A 21,393-nucleotide genomic window follows, 5' to 3' on the forward strand; every position below is an offset into this window, starting at 1 on the left:
GATGAACAGCCTTCCATACTTTTCACTAGCTCCCCTTTGTGGTCTCTGGCAAGTGACTTTACTCAGATTCTTCAATTATACTCTTAAAAACCTTCTTACAAAGAAGTCCCAGCTTATCTTATAATTTTGTAAAATTTAATCTTTATAATAAATCTCTTATTCCACATCTGTAATAGTGCTTTAGCTTCCTGACTGAAGCTTAACTTATATAGTATTTAAGTTCTTAATCCAGCTAGAGTTAATTTTTTTGTACATATTGCAAGACAGGAGATTTAATTTAACCTATTTTCTTTTCTTTATGGATAATAACTTTTTCCAACTCTTTAATTAAATTGCCTATTTCCCCCCTCTTGGTCTGACATATTACTTCAGATCCTTATATAAGACAGTCTTATATAAGAGATTCTGCTTCTGGGCTCTTTACTTATTCTACTGATTGATTTATTCTCATACCAGTTGCACACCATGTCAAGTACATTAAATGCTGATATCTGATCAAACAATTAGCTCCTCCCTGCCCTCACAAGAAGCTTTCTAACTATTTTTTGGCCCTTTAGTTCTCTGTACACTTAAAATCTGGCCATCAGTTTCCATAAAGATATCTGATAAGATTGCAACTGAATTGAATCATTAGGTCAAACAGGGGAAATTGGCAATAATTTTGAGTCTTCTTATCGATGGTTATGGCATATATCCATTTATTTAAGTGTTCTTTAATATTTCTTAATAAAAGTTTAAAATTTTTTCCTATGGTAGTTTTACACAACTTCTGCTAGATTTATTCCTAAATATTTGATATTCTCTGTTACTATTGTAAATTACATCTTTTAAAATTTATTTATTCTATTTGATACTAGGGTATAGAAATGCAATTGACTTTTATATATTAATCTTATATACAGCTTTCCTGATAAATCATAATTTGTCTATAGATTCTTTTCAAAGTTTGAGTTAAACAATCATGTCAACTGCAAATATCTTTTTTCTTCCTCTGAATCCTTAATGTTTCTAAATTCTTTTGTCTCATGTATTAAGACCTCCATTACAATCATTTTCTTGTGTGGGTTTAAAACAAAATAATTCTATCATTGGCAATTTAAGATGAAATTTCCTGTAGATATTTAATAGATATTCTATCAAATTGAAGAAGTTCTTTTCTAACTAATAATTTGCTAAAAAATATATATGAATTTATGTTGAATTCTACAAAATGTTTTTTATTCATTATTGAAAATGACCATAGCTTTTCTCCCTTAATCTGTAAACATGCTTAACCACATGAATAGATTTTTATAAAATTTTGGAATTGATTTCTTATTTTCAATACCTTTTTGGTCATCTATATTTAGGAGTGAAATGGACTTATAAATTTCCTTTCTTTGAATGGCTTTGTAGAATTTTGGTATAAAAGTCATGCTAACTTTGTAAATGAGCTTAGAAATGTTTTTACTTTATTTATATTACATTCCAGAGTCTTATTAGATTAAGATAACCTGTTAAAAGTTAGTATAAATCACCCATAAAAAATGACTGGTTCTAGTGGGTTTTTTATTTTCAAAAGCTTTACTACTTTCAACATATTAATAATATTTGTGGTTAAAGGAATGTTTAAAGTTTTTATTTCTTATTGAGTCAGTTTTCATAAATACTATTTTTCTAGGAATTTGTCCATAATATGTCCATGTTTTTGAAGTTATTTTTGTATACTTGTAGACAGAGTTCCAACAGCCTAATTGAACTTATTATAATATCAACTTTATCTGAAATTATCTCTTCCTTTACGCTATTATTTTTTTGTGCCAAATCTGTTCCTGATAATGTCAGAGTTTTCAGAATTTTATCTATTTAGTTATTTTTTCTTTTGTTAGTTTTCTATTTCATACATTAATTTGCATTTATTAGAGCTGTATATAAATAGAATCATACAGTATGTATTCCTTTTGTCTGTCTTCTTTCACTCAGTACAATTGTTCTGAGATTCATCCATGCTGTAGTGTATATCAACAGTTCCTTCTTTTATATTGGTGAGTAAAATTCCATTTTATGTCTATACCACAGATTGTTTGTCCATTCCCCAGTTGAGGGGCTTTTGGGTTTGGTTATTACAAATCAAACTACAATAAACATTCATGTACAAGTTGTTGTTTGGATATACGCTTTCACTTTGGTAAATACCTAGGAGTAGAATGGTTGCGTTATATAGTAGGTGTATGTTTAACTTTTTAGAAACTGCCGAAGTATTTTCCAAAGAGGCTGTAACATTTTACATTTCCACAAGCAATGTATGAGAGTTTTAGTCACTTCCCATTGTCCCCAATATATAGCACAGACAGCCTTTTCCATTTTAGCTATTCAAGTGTGTAATAGTATCTCATTTGCATTTCTCTGAAGACTAATGTTGAACATCTTCTCATATATTTATTTTCCATCCCTATATCTTCTTTAATGGCCTTTCATATTTTATGTCCACTTTTTATTGGTTGTTTTTCTTACTGATGAGTTTTGACAGTTCTCTATATATTTTAAATATAAGTTCTTTATCAGATATATGGTTTGCAAATATGTCTCCCAGCCTGTGGTGTTGCTGTTCATTATCCTAACAGTGTCCTTTAAAGAAAAAAAAAAGATAATTTTATTTTGAGGAAGGCCAATTTATCAGTTTGTTACTTAATGGAACACAATTTTGGTACCCTAAGAAATCTCTGCCTAACCCAAGGTGACAAAGTTTTCTCCTAGGAGTTTTATAATTTTAAGGTTTACATTGATTTTGAGTTAACTTTATAATGGTGTGAAATGTGGATAGAAGTTCATTTTTTAAATCACTTGACCTTTTGTACCTGGCATTTTATTTAGCATAACATTTTTTTGTTCAACCACATTGTTGTCTGTATTAGCACTTTGTTCCCTGTTATTTATAGTAATCCACTGTATGGATACCACATTCCACTTTTGACCATTATGAATAATGCTGTACATTCAAGTACAAGTCTGAGTGGATATTCACTTTCATTTCACCTGCCTGCCAGTGAATTGCTGGGTCATATGGTAAATTTATTTTTAATTTTTTAACAAACCACCAAACTGTTTTCCAAAGAACTATACCATTTCACATTTCCAGCAGTAAACATATTATGGTTCTAACCTCTCAATATCCTTGCCAGAATTTGTTATTATTCATCTTTTGTATCATACTGATTGCAGTGGATATGAACTGATAATCTTAATGTGGTTATAATTTGCATTTCACTAACAAATAATGATTTGAGGCATCTTTTCATGTGCTTATTTGTCATCCGTACGTCTTCTTCCATTAAATCACAATTGAAATTTTTTTCCCACATTTTGATTGCATTATTTGTCTTCTTATTATTGAATTTTAAGGTTTCTTTATATATTGTGGGTGCGAGTATTTGTCAAATATATGACTTGCAAGTATTTTCTCCCAGTCAGTGGCTCACCTTTTTACCTTCTTAATGGTGTCTTGAAGCCAAACATTTTAATTTTTTATGAAGTCCAATTTATTTCTTCAGTCTTCTATTAATTTTGCCTTTGGTGTTGTATTAAAGAAACCTTTGCCTAACCCAAGGTAATACAGATTCTCTCCTATTTTTTTTCTAAGAGTTTTATAGTCTTAGCTTACAGTCAGGTCTATGATTCATTTTTAAGTTAACTTTTATGGATGGTGTGAGATAGTTTCTAAAATAATCTTTTAACATGGATATTTGATTGTTCTTGCACTATTAGTTAAAAAGATAATTCTTTTCCCACTGGATTGCCTTGGCACCTCTGTTGAAAATCAGTTGATCATAAATATAAGGGTTTATTTTAAAATTCTGAATTAGGTTCCATCTATTGGTACATTTATCATTATGCCAGCACCACAATATTGTGATTACTGTAGCTTTATAAGTTTTGAAATCAGGAAATGTAGGACTTCCAAATTTGCTTTTGTTTTTGTTATGGCTGCTCAGGATCCTAGGCATGTCCATGTAAATTTTAAGATCAGCTTATTAATTTCAGCAAAAAGTCCTGCTTAGATTTTGATATGGATTATATTGACTCTATAAACCAATTTGGGGAAAAATCACCATCTTAATAATATTGAGTCTTTCAATCCATGAATGTGAAATACCTCTCAATTTATGTAAATTGTCCATTAATCGTTTCCAGCAATTTTTGTGATTTCTTTAGTATGCAAGTTTGCACTTATTTTTGAAATTTATTCACAAGTATTAAAAAATTTTTTATTCCGTTATGAATGAAAATATCAATATTTTAAATTTCCTTTTCAAAATGTTAGTGGATAGTATATAAAATACAATTGATTTCACATATTGTTCAATTATCTTGGAACCTTGCTGACACTGTTTATTAGCTTTAGTAGTTTTCTGTGGATTCTTTACAATTTTCTACGTATGGAATCATGTCATCTGTGAATAAAAACAGTTTCACTTCTTCCATTCCATTTTGAATGTCTTTTATTTATTTTTTCTTGCCTGACTACTTTAACTAGAGTCTCCAGTGCACTGCTGAATAGAAGTGGTAAGAGCAGACATCCTTACCTAGTTCCCAATTAAAGGGAAAGCATTCAGTCTTTTACAATTAAAAATGGTGCCAGCTGTAGGTTTTTGTACGTTCTCTTTATCAGGTTGAGGACGTTCCCTCCTATTCCAACTTTACTGATAGTTTTCTTTGTGAATGGATGTTGGATTTTGTCATAGCTTTTTCATCTCATGTGAATGATCACATGGTTTTTGTCCTTTTTTCTATTAATATGTTGAATTGATTTTTAGTTAGTAAACCAACTTTACATTACTGGGATAAATCCTTCTCAGTTATAGTATATAACATATTGCTGGATTTGATTTACTAATATTTTGTTGAGGATTTCATATTTATATTCATGGATATTGATCTATAGTTTTCCTGTGATATATGTTTGTCTGACTTTGGTATCAGGATAATATTGGCCTTAGGAAATTAATTAGAAAATATTTCCTTCTCTTTTTTTCTCAAAGAATTTGAGAAGTATTGTTATTTCCTTTTACATGTACCATAGAATTCATCAAATTCATCATTGGTGAAGCCACCAGGCCTAGGCTTTTCTTTGTGGGAAAATCTTCATTACTGATTCAGCTTTTTTACGTGTTATAGGTTTATTCAGACTTTTTGGATCAGTTTCTGTAATTTATGACTCTCTAGAAATTTGCCCATTTCATCTATGTTAATTTCATAGCATAAAGGTGTTCATTATATTCCTATGTGATTTTCCAAAGAATTCCCATAGGAATCCCTTTAATTTCTGCTAAATTGGTAGTGATTTCCAATGCATTTCAGTAATTTGTGTCTTTTTTCTTGGTCAATTTTGTTGAGCTCTTCAAAAACCATAGTCAATTCCTTTTTTGTTTTGTTTTTTAAAAATTAATACAATCTAACAATCTCTATAAATTTTCTCTGTGTAATTTGAAGCTGCATTATTACATGTTTAAATGTTGACGATTGGTATATTCTCTTGATTAATTTACCCTTTTATTATTATAAAATGACATTTATCCCTGGTAATATTCTTTGCTCTAAAATCTAATTTGTCTAATATTAATATAGGGTAATCCATATTTCTTTTAATTGATATTAATGTGTTATCTTTTCCATACTTTTCATTAAACCTCTTTGTGTTTTTATATATAAAATGGGTTTCTTGTAGGCAGCATATAGCTGGTTTTTGCCTTTTAAAAAAAACCCAAAATGTTGTGGTCATCCATGTACAATGCTTGGTGTCAGTCTATTTATCTCTTGTAAAAATAAAATACAGTGTGTGTGTGAAAAAAAAAAAAAAACCCAAAATGCCTTTTAATTGAGGCATTTTTACTATTTACATTTAATGTGATCATTGACTTGGTTGGTTTACATCTATCAACTTGCTATTTATTTTCTATTTGTCCCATCTGTTCTTTGTTCCATTTTCCCTCTTTTTCTGTATTCTTTTGGATGAAATGGCTATTTTTCTGGTCCCATTTTCTCTCTTCTGTTGGCTTATTAGCTATAACCCTTTGTTTTGTGGTTTTAGGGCTTACGGTATACATACTTATTACAATCTCCTTTCAATTCATATACTACTATTCATATAGTATACTATAAAAACACTACAGTCATACACTTCTATTTTTCCTCTCCTAACCTTTGTGCTGCTGTTGTCACATATTTCACTTTAACATATATTGCAAACCCTATACTGTATTGCTATTGTTTCAATGGTCAATTATATTTAAAGGTATTTAAACAACAAGAAAATATCTTATATATTTACCCATGAAGTTACCATTTCTGGTGTTCCTCATTCCTTTATATACATTTCTATTATATATCTCTGTCTGGTATCCTTATTCTTCTGCTTGAAGGACTTCCTTTAACATTTGTTTTAGTGCAAGTCTTCTAGTGAAGAGATCTTTTAGTAGTTGTATGCTTGAAAACTCTTTATTTTGCCTTCATTTTTGAAAGAAATATGAATGGGTATAAATTCTAGATTGATATTTTTTTCTTTACGTACTTGCACTGTTTCCAATGAAAAATCTGTGGTCATCTTTACCTTTACTCCGCAGTTATGTGCTGAGTTTGTTTTCTCTGGACGCTGTAAGATTTTCTATTTGTTATTAGCTTTAAAGAACTTAAGTTTAATGTGCCTTGGTTTATTATTCATGTTTCTTGTGCTTGGAAGTTCAGTGAGATTCCTTGATATGTGGGTTTATGGTTTTCAACAATTGATCAACCATTATTTCTTCAAATATTTTTGTGCTTTCCCCCTCTCCTCTCCTGCAGGGACTTAAATTACCTGTGTATTAGGTAGCTTCAAGTTGTCCACAGTTCACTTTGATCCTTTCAGTTTTTGCTCTAAAAATTTTTTAATGTAATACAGTGTTCACTTCTAGGGCTAACTGTTTCTCCACTACTGAGGTCAGACATTTCTGCATACTCAACACAATGTCCCATGAAACTTGATGTTTTCAGACTCACTGAAAAAAACAGACACTATTCTCAGGTACTATTACCTCTAATCCCTTTGGGTGGTTCTTTTCCCAGCGTTGGGTAGATTCCTCCATTCATTCACTGATCAAGCTCAGCTGAACACTTGAGAAGGACCCTCTGTGGATCTTTGAGTTCTCTTTTTGCACAGTTCTCTCCTTTCCAGTATTCTGTTCTGTGAACTCTAGCCTTCTGTCTCCCTGAATTCAGCTCCATCTCCCTAACTCTGGAAGTCTGTAGGTTCCATCTGTGTTCCTTCCACTATGCTGTGTGCAGGAAATTCTCTTAAAGAGAGGTAGGCAAGGGCAATTTTAGGGTTCAACTCATTTGTTTACCTTCTTTTAGTAATTACTGTCCTCAGATGCCTGATACCCAGTGTTATTCAAACAGTTATATCATGTATTTGTCCATTTTTGTTGTTGTTTGAGGTGGGAAAGAAAGTGCAACCCCTTTTACTCAATCCTGGTTGTAAATGGTAAATCCTTCCTTTCATTTTCATTTAGGGACTGAAATTTCAGTTTGCTATTCCTAAGTTTTTAAAATAATTTTTTCCTAATCTTATTCAAGAAGAAAATTTTTTTAAATATAAAAGTTCAGGGGCTTCCCTGGTGGCGCAGTGGTTGAGAATCTGCCTGCTAATGCAGGAGACACGGGTTCGAGCCCTGGTCTGGGAGGATCCCACATGCCGCGGAGCGGCTGGGCCCGTGAGCCACGGCTGCTGAGCCTGCGCTTCTGGAGCCTGTGCCCCGCGACGGGAGGGGCCGCGATAGTGAAAGGCCCGCGCACCGCGATGAAGAGCGGTCCCCGCACCGCGATGAAGAGTGGCCCCCACTTGCCGCAACTGGAGAAAGCCCTCGCACGAACCAAAGACCCAGCACAGCCAAAAATAAATAAATAAATAAATAAATAAATAAATAAATAAATAAATAAATAAAAAGAATAATAAAAGTTCATTAGACTAAATATATTTTAAAATATTAACCTTACTAAAATTGTTAAAACCAAGAGAAATCCCCGTAACCAGTTAAAAAACTTAACATCAGTTTAAATATCTTGACATATACTCTGTGCATGTGTGAATTTAAAAGTCATAATGCATTGGAGTAGAAAACTTGAATCTATTCAGTTTTCTTTGGAAGATATGAAAAAAATGGCTAAAATGATAGAAACTACAGCAAACATTGCAGTTTTAATTATGTTTTAATTCAACATACTTAGAATTTTTAACACTATCCCTCCATAAGTCAAAAATATAGCAAATTACATCCATATAAATTCAAAATTTCTGAAACAGTGTACATGATAACACAATACGCACTAAAACATACTTCATTGATGAAATGATACCATACTAAAGGAGACAAGATTAGACACACTGAAATCATAAATCACTATATTTCAACAAATGGTTTTTAATACCAAAATAATAAAGATGTCAACATGGAGATACTGGAAAAGTTCTATAGGTAGAAAAAGGAAGCTAGTGATATTTTGTTCAGGAATTTAACATATGCACAATAGCCAGACAAGGCACAAAACAACAAACCAATTAAACTGTGCATGTGAATACATGCATTAAGCATTGCACATGCTAAAATTTACCTGAATTATATGAACATAAGGCTTTATCTGGAAAAAAAAATGTTAAAGTGTCAAAAATACATTTAAAAATCTTTATATGCAAAAGGGATATTAAAATCTAATTTCTGCTCTACATTACAGACTGTCATTTAACATTTTCATTTAAAAGTTTAAAAGGCCATACTAATTCAGAATAAAATAACGAAGGAAGATACATCATATCTAAATCAGTAAAAATGCAAATTATAAATATGTTAGTAGAGACTTTGATTAAATGAAACAATTAGAGGCTAAGAGAGAAGTACAAATTAGAGAAGGTACATAAAATCAAAGGGCTTGCCCTGCATACTAATGGTTATCAATTCTATTTTATACTATGTGGGCACATAACATACCATGAAATGTAAGAGATAATTGTTACACACAGAAATTTGGTATACAAGAAGCAACTAATGAACTTAAATTGAAGGGATCTTCTTAGAAAAACATTATTAATTTTGGAATTCCTGATTTTGGAAAGAGTATATTTTAAAATTGATTTCTTTCTGGAAGAGGAAAACTTTGAAAATTCATAAAGAACACGTTATTTTGATGTTCTCACTCAGTAAAAAATATAAATGTAGAAATCATCACAGGTAAGTTAGCAGAGTACAAATTAGTTAGATTCTTCTATTTCTAAATATTTACTAAGTTTCAAAAGGTAGCACAATATTAACAAATTGTTTTTACATTTAAAGATAAGTAAATTATCATCTGAATATACATTAGAAATTTAAAGGAATGTATGAACTATCAGGCCACAAAAATACTAAGTAGTGAAAAGATGCCATAATACCTGGAAAAAAGTAAATATTTACCCTGACACATATAAGTTGTTAGCCAAAAGATAATAAATCACAGGAAAATGAAACAACAGGTTCACTGGTTATTATATAGAAGCTTAGTTTCTAATGTTTAATTAATTTTTTTTTTAAGTTTGAATGACTTGATTCTAAACTTTACTTAACAAACAGAGAAGTAGTACATTAGGCCTTATTATACATGATTGATCTGTCCCATTGGTAATCTATACATTGCTGGAATTATATAGATTATTTTGGGGGGAAAAAAACTTTATTCTGGCACCTATATAGGAATTTCATAAGAGCATAAGTCTAAAATTGTAGAAATTAGAAAATAGTAGAGTTAAATATTTTGTGTTGTAACATTTTATCAAGGGCATATTTTCATAAATTAACAATACACTGAATCAACTAGATTAAACTAGGATTTTTAAAAAAATCAACACAAATTCTAATTTATTTGAGCAACACTTACTATTACTCTAATTACCAGGTTTCAAACTTACTTTACAACATTTTCATTTAAAATAGATTGACTATATTCATCACAAATTTTTAAAATCTATTGATAATCTCTGAGTTTCCTTCCATTACTTTAATATAGAACTTGGTTAAATACTCACTCATGTTTTACTAGTCCTTTAACATTTTAACTTTTTAAATTTTGTTAATTCTGAAATTAATTTTGGTATATGGTATATAAAGGCAGTGGTGTGCTGGTAGAGGTTGAACAACTGTCTCTCTGGGGGGAAAAAAAGCCTTGACTTGTAACACTTGCCTATTTCCGTAATGTAAATACTCCCATATAGCCAATTTCAAGCTACCAAAGTCACAGTATGGGAAGGGAAGAGATACATATACAATTGGCTCTATCTCCAGCATACCATTGGAAAAGAATTGTTTACCATACTGAAATTAAAATATAATGGGAAGAAATGATCTTAGAGGAAGCTACTAAGGTAAACTGAAAGTAAAAAGACTGATGGCGCTTCAAGATGTCGAAATCTCTTCTTAAACCACAAAGTAAAAGAAAAGCCTGAAAGTAACAATAATTAAGAGCCTCATTATCCAAAAATAAAGACAATGAAAATAAGAAAAAAAGAGATAAAGTTACAACAACCTTTCTAAACAAGAAAAAAAAGCAGAAGATAAAGTAATATTTTAAAAATTACACAATCAACAGATCACATGCAAATAACTGATACTGCAAAATTGTCATAAAAAGAGGTAATCACGAGGCATGCAGCAAAAAATTGTAGGAAAAAGCATGATAGTGGTGTGTTGTTATATAGTTAATAAATAAAAATAACGTTACTTTAAAAAAGATTTAATTGCTATAATGTATATAATTTTAAATTGTAATATCAATTGTTATATAACATTTCCGTAAAAACACTGAACATAATTGTAAATCTAAGTAAATATCTATATCGAAAAAGTATTTTACATGCTGATACAATTAACATTTTGAGTAGTTTTAAAATTCTCTGTAGACATCTATGTATCATGTCAAATAATTTTTATTAAATATTTAGAATAATAATATTCATAATCATAACGATTTATCCATATATGCAAATTCATATTAATATAACATATCTAAACCCTGGAATTTAGAATGGGTATATATTTAGTAAAGAAAATATTTTTGTAGTGTTCTCCCTTCTTCATGTCATTCTGCTGTTTGTGTTCGTCAAAGATAACTCTGAATCATGCAACTTTGTTCTTGGGAACAGGGTCCACATGTAACAATGTGTCCTCAGTAAAACTGAGAGTATGCTCCACATTAATAATATATAATGCCTTTTTTGTCAAGAATACTATGGTAAAAGTATAATTTCATATCCTTCTTACATCTTGAATGATCTGGACACTATGGTTTAATGACATATTTAACTGATCTAAGTTTACTATGCCCTTTCTCTATTTCAAAGGTATTATCTGAGGATTTTCTGTAAAGTACTCTGTTGTTAAGCTGACCCCCAAAATGGTTTTTCACTTACATCATTATATCAATTTTAAACTCAGAGGTAGTCCCATGGTGATTTTCTTTTTTTATCACTATTAGTCTAATAAATATGCCCTTGGGAAGAAAGGAACATAAAATGAAATAATCAGTCCAACTACCAAGAATTATAAGGTTTAATTCAGCAGTGTAAGTTTTCACTGCCAGAATTTAGAATAAGACATTTTAATGAGTTTAAGATTAACAATCAAAGGATTATACTATTAAAACTGTAAAATGGGCATCACTACAATCAATATAGAATTAAAGACACTAAAGTTTTCAAACTGTAGCTCTTTCTCCACAAACACTGTAAAGTACCTAATATTTTAAAATGACCTTAGAAAGTGAATATGAGTGTTTTCTGTCAAGGATATAGTTCTTTCGTCTTTCTAAAATTAAAATTTCTGTTCACTATTTTAAAAATCACAATATATAAAAAGTTTTCAAGTAAGGAAAAAAGGTTAGTTGTTAAAATATTTCAAGGTATTAATTAAAGCTTACATTTTTATTGCAGACATTTTAATAATAAATAGACAAATAGAGGAAAGCCATTTCCCCCTAATTTTTTTCATTGCAGTTTGCTGCTTTCCCTAATATCTACTACATTTAACTTCCTTCAATTCCAAAATACATGAATCTTCATTTATAAGCAAGATAGACATTTGTTTATATGCTACAATGAAGGGAAATCCCTCCCCTCAAAGCACATTTTTTTTTCATGTTGCAGCACATCAAGGAAAAGTAATAAATCATGTTAAGATGTTACTGTGTTATTTCTTTCATTCTTCTACCCTCAGATTCTATTTAAATATTAAAATCTCCTAATCCTTTGCCTGGCACACAATGATTTCTGCAATAATTCTTATCATACTATTTACATTTTATGTCTTTACCCTTCCAAGCTTACTGTTTACTTCTCTCATCTCCATTTACTGAAATTCTACTTATTCTTTACCCTGCTAAAGGACAAGACTTGGCAGAATCTGTAAGGAGACAATGGTTAAAGAGCCTTGTAAATAATAGGAACCCAGGCTCTAGGACCTCTCCAGAGTCCAGTGATATTTTAGGATTCCAGGATAGTAGCTACATGATGCACCTGGGAAGGCAGGATGCTAAGTACCACAGCAACCAGCATTAGTAAAAATTGCCATGGGTAGACCTGGCTTCAAGTAACCATTGCACACTGGGACGTATCAGTGAAGCTCAGTAAGGAATAAAAATTAGTGGGTCTTTCCTGAACGCTGTCCTTTTTCAGGGTTTTCTAAGCCTAGGGTTTTTTTTAGAGGTTTTCTAGAACCTCTGTTGAGTGTTGGGAGTAGGTAAGGAGAAGGAATAAGACAGATATTTGACTAGGAAAATGGGTACCTAAGAGTCAGATTAAATATAATTTTTTTAAATTGTATTTCATATACATGTTTGTAAATAAGGGTTTTGCTTGCTACCTAAGTATAATGAATCTTTGGATCAATCACAATATCAAGCACCATAAACATAACAGGCAACTAAATATTTGTTGATGTCATTAAAATAATGTAGATTCCAAAAGAAAGCAAGAAAGGAGAAAAAAAGGCAAACCAAAAATAAATGATGTGTAAAATATTAAGCAAAATTTATAAGAAATTACATTAAATGTAAATGTAAAATTATCCCAATAAAAGATAAATCTTGTCAGAATGGATTTAAGAAGAGAAACTTTACGTTGTTTTCAATAGACAAATCTTAAATATAAGGACACAAAGAGATGGAAAATAAAAGGATTGAGAAAGATATACCATACAAAAACAAGTAACAACAACAACAAAAAAAAGCAGCTGCAGCAAACATCAAACAAAGCAGGTCTTAAGGAAGAAGTATTCCTAGATAGAGAGACACTATGTAATGATAAAATTATCAGTCTATTAGGAAAAATATATAATAATTCTGGATTTGTATGTATGTACCTAATAACATAACTTCAAAATATATAAAGCAAACAGTGACAAAATCAAAAGGAGAAAAATCCACAATCACACATGGAGATTTTAACATACCTCTCTCAATAACTGATGGAGTAATCAGATGAAAAATCAGAAAACACAACCCAGAAAATTTGAAAAACAAAGTTAATAAACCTGATAAACTTGATATATGTTGAACAGGTACCACACGGTGACAAAATAAACATTCTTTTCAAGAACATTTACCAAAATTGATTACATGTAGCACCATAAAGCAAACAACTAATTTTACAGATTCCAATTATTTAAAGTATGTACTCTGACAAGAGGGCAATTATGCTCAATATCGATATTTTTTAAAATCCCTAGAGTTTGGAAATTTAAAAATACACTCCTAAATAGTCCACAGGTAAATGAAAGTACAATAACATTATCACACCACATTAAAAATTATCTATGTATCCTTCTGAAGAAATGAGGAGAAACAAACAAATTAAACTTAAAGAAAGTAAAGGAGAGAAATAACAAGAATAAGAAGAAAAATTAATGGAAAAGAAAACAAACATACAGCCTAGAAGTAAACAAAACAAAAAGTTTACTGTTTGAAAGACTAGTAAAATTGACAGCTCATCAGCAAGTCTGACCAAGAACAAAAAAAGGAGAAGGAACAGATTACCAATATAAGGGAAAAGAGGATATGACTACACATTCAATAGACATTAAATAGATAATAAGATGCTATTATGAACAATTTAGTGCAAATAAATTTTTTAAAAATTGGAGAAATATTCAAATTCCAAGAAATATCCAACTTAACAAAGCTGACACAAGAAAACATAAAATTTTGAATAGTTCTAAATCTAGTAGAGAAATTGGAATTGGAATTGGAATTCAACACCTACACACAAAGAAATTGCCAACCTTGGAAACATACATGGTGAACACTTCTAACCATGTACAGAAAAAAGAATACCAATAATGTACATCTTCTGTCAAATAACAGAAAATGAGGATATACTTCCAAACACTTTATGAGGCCAGAAAAACACTGAAATCAAAGCTTGACAAGGACATTACAAATAAAGAAAATAAAAGACATCAAATAAAAAAGAAGTAAAATTTCCTAATACTTTTATGAGCACAGCAGCATAACACTGATAACAAAAGCAAATAAGATGTTACAAAAAGAAAAAAAGAAAAGACAATCCTTCTCCCTCACTCTCTCTCTCATGAATACAGTTGCAAAATTTCTACACATATTAACAAATTGAATCCAGAGATAGATAAAATGATAATGCATCATGAGATAGCTGGGCTTATTAAAGGAGGGCAAGATAACTTTAACATTTAAAATCAATACAATTTACTACATTACTAGAATAAAAGAGAACTATCATAAGGTTATATCCATGTGTACAGAAAAAATCTAACACAACTCAAATCCATTCATGATTAAAAATTTTCATCAAACTAGGAATAAAATAGAACTTCCTGACTCTCACAAAGTAGCACAAAAATCTTACAAAAAATATCAAAATATAATGGGGAAATATTTAAAGCTTTTCCCAAGGAAAGGGGAACCAAACATAGATGCCAATTTTTACTCAACAATATCACTTCCACACAGTATTTTATTATAGGACCTAGCCAAAGCATTAAGAAAGAAAAAAAAAAAAGCAAGCTATAACAATTTGAAAGAAAGAAAAAAATTGTCATTATTCACAAATGACATATATTGTTAAATCAAAATTCAAAATAATATATGGAAAAGTTATTAGAAGTCTCTTAATAATAATAAATAATAAATTTTATTTCTGTATACCAGCATCAATCCATGGGATTAAGAATGAGTTTTGATCTCTACCTCACACAAAATAAAAAATTAATTCCAGATGAACTGTAGATTTAATGAGAAGAGCAAAGCACTATTCTAGGAGAAAGCATAGGAACATATCATTATGATCTCAAAGAAAAGATTTTTTAATATAGATCATGCCAAAAAGAGCACTAACCCTGAAGAAAAAATTGAAAACTAAAAAACATTAACATTTAAAATTTTTGTTGATCAAAAGATCCCATTGAAGAGTGGAAAGGCCAGCCATAGAGTAGAATACATTTGCAATACATATATCCTATAACTAATTCAAATCTATACTTTAGAAAACACTCATAAATCAATAAAAAAGTAAAGAACCCCAAAGAGAAATGGGCAAAACATTTGACTAGGCTCTTCATAAAGGGGGATATCTAAATGGTCAGTTAACCTAAGAAAAGGTTATTAGAGAAATGAAAATTAAAGCCACAATGAGGTAATACTGCACACCCACCTGAATGGGTGGGTGAAAACAAATAAAAATACCTAATATAAAGTAAGATATAAGGAAACTCAAACCCTCATTCACTGCTGTAGGAAGTATAAATCTGGACAGTTTGGGAAAACTTTGACAATATCTACTGTAATTGAATATATGTATGGCCTATTACCTATCTATTCTATTACTAGGTATATCCATAGCAAAAATGAACACATATGATTACCAAAAGGCAAGTATAAGAATGTTAACATAAGCATTTTTAGGAATAGCCAAAATCTGAAAGCAAACTATCAATCAACTGTAGATTTTTTTAATTAATTAAATAATTTAATTCCCCAAAATCAGACTTTAAATCAGACTTTAAAGCCAAGATAAGCAACCCCTTTGTATAGTTATTACCTCTGATCAATTCATAAGAAATTACTTAGACATACTTTCATAACCAACCTAAAAATAGGATATATTGGTGTATATTTACAGAAAGAAATTGTATATGGCAATGAAAATCAGTTTCGATTATATGCAACAATATTGATGAATCTTACAGAACAGTGGTAAGAAAAAAGTCACATGTAAAAGAGAAATATATTGTGTAATCTCATTTCTACAAAATTCATATATGTGTGCATATTCCATTTATATGAAGTTAAAAATAAGCGAAAATATTCTATGGTATTTGTTATCTTGACGGGGGAATAATTACTGGAAGAGAGCAAGAGAGAGGCTGGAAGGATGCTGGTGATGCTTTATTTCTTGATGTGGGTGCTAGTTACATGGTATGGTTACTTGGTCAAAATTTACCCATGAGAATATGATTTATACATATTTCTATATGAATTCTATACTTCTGTAAAAAGTTTACTTAAAAATGTAGACTTCTGCCTCTGAGAATGATAGAATAGCTTATATCGGACTAACTCTCCTGCCAGTAATAATTCTAAATTCTGGAAAAATATTTTAATAAAAAAACGGTTTAAAGATACCAGAGAACAAACAAATTCAGGCAGAAATTGGTAATATGACCCTTGAAATAAGAAAAGCACCTATTTAACCAGTTTTCCCCTAAGGGCCTTCCCAATTTGGTTCACTGCAGAGGAATTACAGCTCAGGAAAAAACCTCAGTCTTACAAGGCTAAGCCAAAGGTCAGAATTCAGAGTTGTGAGAGCAGATAGAATTGTAGGGGAAATCCTGGAAAGGGGGAGCCAGATAAGGAGGAGACCCAAAATTTACACTCAGTGCTCCCAAAAATCCTTACCTAAATTGTAAATTGCATAGAGAAAAACAAGAAGAAACTCAGCAGAAAGCCACAGCTGAAAGACTAAAAGAGCTGCAAGAAAATTTCGGCAACTTCCTGATGTACAGGATACAGAGTTTGGAGATTAAATCCCATTAATTATAGGTTTTGGCCAATATCTTGAACTTTGTCTACAGTTCAAAACTTAGACATAAGAACCACAAACTAGACTAAGGACTATACCTTAGAACTATGCAAAGAACCAGAATAGAATGAAAATAAAAAGTTAATACATCTTTCATTGGTTTAGCATGTCTGCTAAAATGACATGCGGTAATTCTTCAAAATCCAGAGTCTCTAAAATGTATTAAACACAATGTCCAGTACACAAAAACATTAGTAGATATATAAAACATATAGAATGTGACCCCTAATCAAAGGAAAAAAGAGAAATGTTAGTAAGCCCACAGAAGACTAAGATGTTGGAATTAGCAGACTTTAAAATAAACTATAGATATATTAAAGAATTTACAGGATTATATATATGGATATAAACATATATTATTAATGTATTATATTTATACACATATATATTTATATCTACATATGCATAGATATAATCTAATCCTATAAATTCTTTAATATATCTACATATACCTACACATATTTGTTTGTATACACATACACACATACAATAGAAAAAGAGGAATTTCAGGAAGGATATAGAAACTTCTAAGAACACCAAATATAAAGCTTGAAATGAAAAATACAGTATATTTAATAAGACAATTCATAGTATGGTTTTGCAGAAAATTGGACACTGTAGAAGAAACTATCAGTCAAGTTGAAGACAAGTAAATAAAAATAATCAAAACTGAGGAAGAGAGAAAAAAATATTAAAATAAAAAACAACACAGACTCAATAACCTGTGGAAAAATGTCAAGAGGTCTTTATACATGTAACTGTCATCCAAGAAGGATAGAGGTGAGACAACTGGGTAGAGGAACTGAAAGAAATATTGGCTCCAAATCCCCCAAAATAGTTGAAATCCTGAGAAACTTTAATTATGAAATCATGCCTCTTTTATCTTATACCTTTCAATAGTATCATTTTAGTTTAATCTCAATGATTTGTTTCCATTCACTTTTCTTTGAAGACTTGTGGTCATGAGGGTGAATAAAAGTATAGTAGATACAATGTTTTCTATTTTAAAAAGTGAAAGGGTTGATATATTATACTTCGTCAAGTAAAGAATTAATATTTGAGACATCGAAGTGATGAATCTGGTTAATATGAGAGAAAAAAAATGAAGGATCAAATTAAAGAAAACTCTGATAGGATCGTTATGGTTCAAATTCTGATGAGAATTGTTAATAAGATATCACGGAATAAACATATTTGTAAAGGAAGATTTTTGCCTTAAGACACTATACAACTTTAACTGAATAACAGTAAAGAATACAACAATAAAAATGTAAATATCAAAATACACTTTTCAGAACAATCTTTTTAGGTTTCAGGAAAGTAATGAATAAAGTTTCTCATCAATGAATCAAAAATAAAATTATGTGAATATGTGAGATATTTTGCCAACCTCACTTCTCTATTGATACATTTTAATTATTTGAACTCATAGCTTTAGTCTTGCATACATTTTCAAAAATGCTTAATCAATCACTCCTTGAAATATGCACTGCTCTTCCCATCCTTTGGTAATGTCAAAACAACAATGTCTGTGAAGGGAGTGGGCAAGAGTAGCCTGAAGCAAAATTGTTGGAGGAAATGTTAATTCCTCATCATCAAAATTTTGATTTCTCATAGCCTAATTTCTTTCAAACTTTTGAACAATGAGCATGTGATCATTACTAGATTTTTAAATACACACAACCTTCTTATTTTTCCACATGCAGGAATACTGGTATAAGAGGTCATCTATTTCAAACACTTTTACCAATATCTTTATTTGGGAAATCATTTAAAGTTTATAATCAAAGTTGTCTGGACTCCATCTAGAAAATATTTTTTCAGAATATTTAAACTAACTACAAAATATGAAACAATTATTTTTACAATGGTTTTTATATATTTCCTTATATGTTAGTAAATAAGTTACTAATATCTGTTTAATGAAGTATTGCTTTGAATCATTTGAATCTACAAATTTAAAATAGGAAATCATCATGGGAAGAACAGAATCCCAACACCAACAACATTACCATTTATTTATTCTGAATAACAGTAAATGTCCATGTACATTTAATAAGTTCATAGACTCAGAATGTTATTCATAAGCCTCAGAGATTGAATTACCAAAACATTATGTGAATGTAGGGAATAAATAAGGGGTTACTATACATTTTTGATGGTTAACTGTTCATACATATATGTTCCATATATGATCTTTGGCAGTTTAAACATACTTGTAAATAAATTTCATATAGACCTTTCCATGGAGAAAAACCCTAAAGGAGGTTCTTGTCATCAATAAAACTTTACAATAATTCATGTACTTACTTATTAATACCCTAACTTGAACTTGTCATTGATGAGCAATATATATCAATACTTAGCCAATGGTACTGTCTTTAACTTTCTGACTATTCCTGAGTGTTATTTCCTAATCTTCTTTTATCATATCATTTTTATCTATCTTTACGCCTACACATTGCTAATAAATTATGACAACATTTTAGGTGTAAAGCACCAAATTCAGTCATATATTCAAATATTGAAAATTAATTTTATTAGAGGTTAGTTGATAGTGGCAAGACTCACACAGTACAACATGGAGCTATTATATTACCCAGGGATAAATTTAATATTATTAATGATTAAGTAACAGAAGAGCCATTGTGAGGATGGAAAACATTAAAATCTGCAAAATTGATTAAATTAAACTAATTGCATGAAAATCCATGATTTATATAACTAACTAGAAAGTACTCTATTTTTGTTGTTCCTCACGTACAGTATTCTTAGCTAGGGCAGAAAAAAATAATGAAAATTATCGGTAGATTTAAGAGTTTCAGATAATGAGAGTCATCAAACCTACTCCTTATTGCAATAACAAGTGGAGTAAATAGAGAAGAGGCCAATCCTATAAGAAAGGGCAATAGCAGCTAGCAATAATAGCCTATAAACCTAAACTATAAGAATTAGTAGAAAATGAATTATACTAGTAAACTTCATGTAGTAACCCACCATCCCACATTGTAATTTAGCGACAATGTACTGAATAGATTACAGTGACCAGAAAGAGCAGACACTCTGAATTTAGTCCACATAAATTTCATGGTAATGTAGATACAACAAAGGATGTTGTAATGGCAACTGCAAATAAGGGTGGGTAGGTGTTTACTCTGTGAGGAAGCTGAAAAAAGTGAGTGCTGTAAAATTAATGTTAAATTAATGCCCTCCAAGGGTAAGAGACGTATCTAATGGAAATAAAATTCCAGTCATTAGAGACATTATTTTAAAAAGAAGTGAAGATAATTCTCTACGCTTTCCTATGACTAACTATCCCATAAGACCAATGCTTTGCTCTAATTCTCTATTCAACAAACAGCCTTCTGATATGTAATTTAGCCCTCTATTCAGCAGAAAGGGTGTGATCCATTTACACAAGAGTTATTTGTTATATGGCCAAGTATCCTTTCCATGATTGATGCCATGATGACATGGCATTCATGCTTATAAATTTACACTTCTGAAATTTGGTTAATCTCAATCAGTTCTCCATTACTTGACAAAAATGTTGCTAAACCTGAAACATGATGGCTCTATGAAGATAAAATTATTCCATGAATACTATCCAAAGCAAAAAGCACCCCCTTCACCTTTCAATAAGATTCATCAGAAAAAAACAAATAAATTTGAGCTGTAGGAGCATCAAACCAACAATGCCACTTTTCAATGTGGAAAACATTTCTGAGTTTCCTTTAAGATTCTCTGGATTGATCTGTTTTATAGTTTGGACTGTGCGTAATTCAGAGTAAAATGCAAACACCGATAATAATAATAACAACAACAACAATAATAACATCAGTTTACATTCCAGAGATTAACTCTTAGAACCACTCTGTGATGTAGGTATTATTATTTCCATTTCCTAAATGAGGAAAGTGAAACAGAGAGAGATGACCTACCTCAAGTCATACAACCCTTAAGTGAGAGGATTAATATTTATACTCAGGTTTGTCTGAGTAATGTTCATGGTCATGGTTTCAACCACTGTGCTATACTTGTTATCCTACATATTCATAAAATACTTGGCTTAATGACAGTGGAAATCATAATTTCAGATATCTACAGGTACATGACCAAATTCTACTACATTAGCTATCTCATTCCTATATTTTAGATTCTAAGAGGTAAAATTAAAACATAACTGTGCTTCATTGTGTGTCATACTGTGATGAGTGAATATTACATGTATACAGTTTAGTGTATCAAAC

At 30.4% G+C, this 21,393-nt stretch overlaps 1 protein-coding gene across 14 annotated transcripts in view; it reads right to left on the reverse strand.

Moving 5' to 3' along the window:
* RIMS2 (regulating synaptic membrane exocytosis 2) overlaps positions 1-21,393 on the reverse strand; it is a 605,377-nt gene that overhangs the window by 237,201 nt on the left and 346,783 nt on the right. The window lies entirely within an intron of this gene.

This window comes from Balaenoptera acutorostrata, chromosome 17 (genome assembly GCF_949987535.1).
Source record: "Balaenoptera acutorostrata chromosome 17, mBalAcu1.1, whole genome shotgun sequence".
Classification (NCBI taxonomy): Eukaryota; Metazoa; Chordata; class Mammalia; order Artiodactyla; family Balaenopteridae; genus Balaenoptera; species Balaenoptera acutorostrata.